The sequence below is a fragment of the Suricata suricatta genome, chromosome 6 (genome assembly GCF_006229205.1).
Source record: "Suricata suricatta isolate VVHF042 chromosome 6, meerkat_22Aug2017_6uvM2_HiC, whole genome shotgun sequence".
In the NCBI taxonomy this organism is placed as follows: Eukaryota; Metazoa; Chordata; class Mammalia; order Carnivora; family Herpestidae; genus Suricata; species Suricata suricatta.
The window spans coordinates 85,491,640-85,498,648 of record NC_043705.1 but is presented as its reverse complement, the minus strand read 5'-3'; the positions used below and the strand labels follow the sequence as shown (position 1 = coordinate 85,498,648).

Genomic DNA, 7,009 nt, shown 5'->3' with positions numbered 1-7,009 from the left:
TGAAGAAGAAAACCAAAACGGGAGGCATCACAATCCCAGACTTTAGCCTCTACTACAAAGCTGTCATCATCAAGACAGTATGGTATTGGCACAAAAACAGACACATAGACCAATGGAATAGAATAGAGAATCCAGAGCTGGGCCCACAAATGTACGGTCAATTAATTTTTGACAAAGCAGGAAAGAGTATCCAATGGAATAAATGATTTTTCTTATGTGTGTTTGCAAATATTTTCTCTCAATATGGAACTGGGTTTCTATCTCTTAACAGTGTTATTTGCAAACCAAAAGTTTTTCATTTTCATGAGGTCCAACCTATCAACTTTTTCTTTAAGAATCCAGTTTATGTTGTTATAGCTAAGAGATATTTACCTAATCCAACAGGAAAAAGATTTTCCTATGTTTCCTTCTAAGAACTTTATAGTTCTAGGTCTTACACTTAGGTCTATCATCCAATTCAAGTTAATTTTTGTATGCAACATAAGGTGTAGGTCAAGGCTTACTTTTTTGTATGTGGATAGTCCAGCACCATTTGCTAAAGACTGGCCTTTGTCCATTGAACTGCTATTGTACTTTTATCAAAAATCAGTTGGCCCTATTTATGAGGGTCTATTTTTGTCAAAAGTCAGTTGATCCTATTTATGATTTTATATTGCAGATACATTTCCTTTGTCTATGTGACTTTCCTTTCACTAATATCACAATTCTGCTCTTTTTTCAAAGCTGTTTTGGCTTTCCAGTTCCTTTCCATATACATTTTTAAATCAGCTATACTACAGAGATGCTATCTCAGTCCTTCCAGGCTGCTTTAGCAGAATATCACAGACTAGATGACTTATAGAAATTGATTTCTTTCATTTCTGGAGACTGGGAAGTCCAATACCAAGACGCCTACAGATTCAATGTCTGGTGAGAACTGCTCCCAGTTTCACAGGTAGCCATCTCCTCGCTGTATGCTCACATGGCAGAAGAGGCAAGGGAGCCTCTGGAGTCTCTTTCGTAAGGGCACCAATTCCATTCGTGATAGCTCCACACTAATGACTTAATCACTTCCCAAAGGCCTCACCTCCAAATACCATCACACTGAGGATTAGGTTTCAACATATGAAGTGTGGGAGTGTGGGGAGCATAAATATTCATTCTATAGAAGAAGATTTCTGGGACTTTGAGATTGTTTTAATTCTTTAGGTTAAGTTAGGGAGAATTAACAATATTGAGTGTTCCAGTCCATGAACACAATATGTTTCCATATTTATTCAGGCCTTCTTTAATTAGTGTTTGGTAAAGCATTAATTTCTACCTCACTATAAATAGGTGACTTAACTAAGGTCATACTTCTAGTGGAGTCAGCACTCTGAAATAAGTTCCATTTGCCCCCAAGGACATAATTCTTTCTACTAAATCACATTGACCTGCAAATAGATTGGTTCTTTTTTCTTAAACAATATTTTATTTCTTTTGTTCATTTTAATAATCTGCAAGCTATTATTTCTTCAGCTGTCATTGTATCAATATCAAGAATATGATTAAAGTAGAAAAATATTTATAGTGTGCTGTTAAGTTAAAAAATGCAGCATACAAAATTATATCTACTATATGATCCTAACTACAGCAAAAATACATATAAAGGGGCACCTGGGGGGCTTAGTCAGTTAAGCATCCAACTCTTGGTTTCAGCTCAGGTTAAGATCTCACTGTGGATTTGCCTTATCTGGACATTTCATGTAAATAGAATTACACAATATGTAGCCTTCTTTCTCCTAACAATGTTTTCAAGGTTCATTCATGTTGTAGCAGATATCAGTACTTATTTCCTTTTATGGCTAAATAATATTCCATTGTATTCCATGGATAGTCCACACTTTGTTTATCTAATAATCAGTAGATGGACATCTGAGTTATTTTCACTTTTTTTAAAGTTTATTAACTTATTTTGAGAGAGAAAGAGACAGCAGGGGAGGGACAGAGAGAGAGAATTCCAAGCAGGCCCCACATTGTCAGCATGGAGCCTGATGAGGGGCTGGAACTCACAAACCACAAGATCATGACCTGAGCCAAAATCAAGAGTCAGACGCTTAACCAACCAAGCCAAACAGGCGCCCCATTCACCTTTTGACTATTATAAATAATGCTACTACCATTGTATGTGTTTTCATTTCACTTTCTTGTTTGTATCTTTTGAAGCATAAAAGTTGCTGCAATTGGTTTTTCTGGATATTGTACCCTTATCAGATATGAATGAAGTCCATCATATCTTGTTATTTTTAGTTGTTTGTACATTTAGTGTCATGCCTAAAAAAAACTAATCCAAGGTCATGAAGATACTTTATTCTAAGACTTATATAATTCCAGCTTAAACATTTAGGTCTTTGATCCATTTTGAATTAGTTTTTGTGTATGGTGTGAGATAGTGGTCCAAGGTCCAAATCCATTATTTTTCATGTGAATATCTAGTAAACACAATAAAATCAGTTATATCTTGGGGTGTATGGCTGCCTCAGTTGGTAGAGCATGTGACTCTTGATCTCAGGGTTTTGAGTTAAAACCCCATGTTGGGTATAGATATTACTTAAAAAAATAAATAACATAAATAAATAAAATCAGTTATATTTTATTTATTGGCATTGAGTAATTACAAAATAAAAACATTTTAAATATCATTATAAAAGCTCCCTGACATGAAATAATTAGGTATAAATTAACAAAACATGTTTAGTACAAAATGCTGATGAAATAAATCAAAATGTGCATAAATGGAGAGGCATATCATATTCATGGATTATAAAACTAAGCATAATAAAGATATCAATTCTCCTAAACTGACCTGTAAACTCATCAGAATTCCAATCAAAATCCCAGCAGGATTTTTTCTGTAGATATAAACAAGTGATCCTAAAATATAAATAGAAAGGTAAAGTAGAAAAAAATAATTTGGATAAACAAGTATACAGTTGGAAGAATCACACTATCCAATATTAAGACTTATGACACAGCTACAGTAATCAAGACAGAATGGTACTGGCAAGGGAGTACACACAGATAGAATCATATGATATATGGTCTTTCTTGTAGCATATTTTCAGACAGAGACCCACACAAAAATGGCCAGCTGATGTTTGAAAAAGACACAAAGGTGATTAAAAATGAAATGATAGTTTTTCCAACAAATAGCATTAGAACATTTGGACATTCATATTAAAAAGAAAAGAACATCAACCTAAACCTTATACCTAATACTAAACTCAAAATGATCAGAGACCTAAAACTATAAAACTTTCTGAATAAAACATAGGAGAAAACCTTCATGAGGTGGGATTAGACAAATAATTCTTGGTGATAACTCTAAAAACACAATTGACAAAAGATAAAGTTGACAAATTGGACTTAATTAAAATTAAAAGCATTATTTTATAAAATACTATTTTAAAATTAAAAGACAAGCTATATAGACTGGAAGAAAGTATTTACAAATAATATACTCTAAAAGGATGGACTTATGCACAGAATGTATAAAGAAGTACCAAGACAAAACTAAAAGAAAATAACTCAATTTGAAAATGGGCAAAACACTGGAACATATACTTAACTAAATAGGATATACAAATAGAAAATAAGCACATGAAAATATACTCAACCTCATATACCATTAAAGGGAACACAATTTAAAACCGTAATGTTGGGAGTGGAGGGGACGCTTGAGTGGCTTAGTCGTTAAGCTTCTGACTTCAGCTCAGGTCATGATCTCACATTTCTTGGGTTCTAGCCCTGCGTCAGGCCCTGTGCTGACAGCTCAGAGCCTGGAACCTGCTTCAGATTCTGTGTCTCCCTCTCTCTCTGCCCCTCCCCTGCTCACGCAGTCTCTCTCAAAAATAAATAAAACATTAAAAAAATTAAAACCACTATGTTGAGGAATCTGGTGGCTCAGTCAGTTAAGCATCCTATACTTGGTTTCAGCTGAGATCAAGATCTCGGGGTTATGAGGTCAAGCCCGACAATGGGCTCTGCACTGATAGCACAGCACCTGGTTGGGATTCTCTCTCTCCCTCTCTCTCTCTCTGCCCCTCCCCAATTCGTGTATGCACTCTCTCTTCCTCTCTCTGTCAAAATAAAATAAATAAACTTAGGGGGACAAGCAATGTCATACCATTGCACATTTATTTGAATAACTAAAATAAAAAGTACTTACAATTCCAAGTGCTGACAACACTGTAGAGGAGAGCAAGTTAAACCCTCATACACTGCAGGTGGGAATACAAAACAACACAGTCACTCTAACGTTTGGCAGTTTCTTATAAATCTAAAAATATTCTTACCATATGAACCAGCAATCCCACTCTTGGATATTTACCCTAGAGAAATGAAAACTAATGTTTGCCAAAAAGGTTTATGGCAGCTCTATTCATAATTGCCCAAATTGAAAACAACCCAAATCTCCTTCATTTAGGTGAATGAATAAACTGGTACATCACCCAATGGAATATTACTCAGCATGTATCAATAGTGCCTAGATGACTCTCAAATGTATGCTATCTGAAAGCCCATCTCGAAGGGTTATAAACAATATGATTCTATTTATATGATATATGTGATAAGACAGACTACCCGTGGATATCAGTTTAGGGGTTGCCAGGTTGGCCAGGGGAGGTTATCTCCATAAAGAACTCCATAATGGAGAGTTTTGGAGCATATGTTAGTTTCCTAGGGCTGACATAACAAAGTACCACAAAATTGGTTGTCTTAAAGCAGCCAAAATTTATTCTCTCACAGTTCTGAAGGTTAGAAGTCTGAAAAGAAGGTATTTCCAGGGTGATGCTCCTTCTGAAGCCACTAGGAGAGGACCTTACTGATCTCTTCCAGTTTCTAGTAGCCCCGTCCTTGCATTCCTTGGCTTGTGACAGCATAACTCCAATATCCGTTTCTTTCTTCACATGACCTTCACCCTGTGTGTGTCTCTAATTTCATATGGTATTTTCCTCTTTTTTAAAAGACACAAGTTATATTGGATTCAAGCCCACCCTTGTGGCCTTATCTTAACTTGATTACATCTCCAAAGACTCCAAATAAAGTCACTTCACAAGTACTGGAAGTTAGGACTTTAACATACCTTTGTGAGGGGTGTGGAGGAAAGGATATAATTCAACCCATAAAAAGTGATAGAACTGTTCTGATTCTGATTACAATGGTGGTTTCAGGAATCTGTTCATGTATTAAAAGTGATAGAACTGTAGAGCTTTAAACAGCTACTCTACTATAAATTTAAAAACAAAACAAAAAAGGAACAACACAGGCATAGGGATGTCGACCTTCATTTTGCCAAGTAAAGGACATTTAATATAAATATACTGCCACCATTTACTGTTCTCATCATTTTGTTAAAGAAAGGATTGATGAATATCAAAAAGTAAGAAGAACATAACCTCAAAATAATATCAGTCTGTTCATTATCATAAATTTAGAGTAAAGACAAGTTCATTAAAAACAAAAGAGGATTATTGGCCAAATATATACTATAAAAACTGAAAATCTGAGGAGATAAATAGATAACTGAATATACAGTTGGAGACTTTGATGCTCCACTTTAAATAACAGAACAACTGGATGAAAAATCAACAAACAGAAGGCCTGAACAACAGTATAATCTAATATATCTAACAGGTATCCATAGAGAACACTTCATCCAATAACAGCGGAATACATAATCTTCTCAAGTGCACATGGTATATTATCCAGGATAAAAAATATGTTGGGCCATAAAACGAGTCTCAACAAATTCAAAATTATGTTCTCTGACTACAATAGAATAAAATTATAGAGGGGAAAAAACTGGGATTCACAAGTAAGTGAAAATTAAACAACACACTTCTTTAAAAAAAAAACTCAATGAGTCAAAGAAGAAGACACAAGGGAAATTAGAAAATATTTAGCTATAAATGAAAATTAAAACACAATATGCCAAAATCTATGCGATACATTCCCATAAAGGCATTGCTTAGAGGGAAACTTATATAGCTATAAATACTTATATTTAAAAAGAAAAATCTCAAATAAATAACCTAACTTTCTACCTTAAAATACTAGAAAAATAAGAGCAAACTAAACCTAAGGCAAGCAGAAGGAAATAAATAATAATTAGGAAAAAATAAATGAAATAGAGAACAGAAAACAATAGAGCAAATCAATGAGACTAAAAGTTGGTTCTTTCCAAGACCAACAAAATTGACAAGTAAAGCCAGCTGACCAAGAAAAAAGAGAAATAAAACTCAAATAACTAAAATCGGGTATGCAAGAGGGGACATTACTACTGACTTTACAGAAATAAAATGAATTATAAGAAAATATTATATATGTCAACAAATCAGATAACCTAGATGAAATGAAATGGACAAATTCCTAGAAAGACAAATCTACCAAAATTGACTCAAGAAGAAATAGACTAGGAGCAACTCTATTTTCTCTTATTGAGGAATAAACAAAATGTGCTATATCAATATAATGGAATATTATTTAGTTATAAAGAGGAGTGGAGTACTGATATATGCTATAGCATGGATGAACCCCGAAAACATAATGCTGACAAAAGCCAGACACAAAAGGTCACATATTGTGTAATTCCACTTATCTGAAATGTCCACAATAGACCAATCCATAGAAACAGAAAATAGATTAGCAATCAGTAAGGATTGAAAAAAGGGAAATGGCGCATGATTACTAATAGTTATAGAATTTCTTTTTGGGGGTAATGAAAAAATTCTGGGAGAATTCTGCTCTGTAAAGAACATAAGAATGCTGAATTGTACACTTTAAAAGAGTGAGTGTCTGGGGTGGCTGGGTAGCTCAGTTAGTTAAGCATCTGACTTCAGCTCAGTTCCTGAGTTTGAGCCCTACATTGGGAGCCCTGACAGCTTGGAGCCTGGAGCTGCTTCAGATTCTATGTCTCCCATTCTGTCTCTGCCTGTCTGTCTGTTTCTCTCTCTCTCTCTCTCTCTCTCTCTCTCTCTCTCTCTCTCTC

At 34.7% G+C, this 7,009-nt stretch overlaps 1 long non-coding RNA gene across 1 annotated transcript in view; it reads right to left on the bottom strand.

Moving 5' to 3' along the window:
* LOC115293308 overlaps positions 1-4,241 on the bottom strand; it is a 16,349-nt gene extending 12,108 nt beyond the window's left edge. The window contains exons 1-2 of the long non-coding RNA XR_003909485.1: positions 4,187-4,241; positions 2,825-2,892 (exon numbers count right to left, since the gene is read on the bottom strand). This is a non-coding gene — a long non-coding RNA (uncharacterized LOC115293308). The remainder of the gene's footprint in view (positions 1-2,824; positions 2,893-4,186) is intronic.
* Between the last annotated feature and the right edge of the window lie 2,768 nt (positions 4,242-7,009).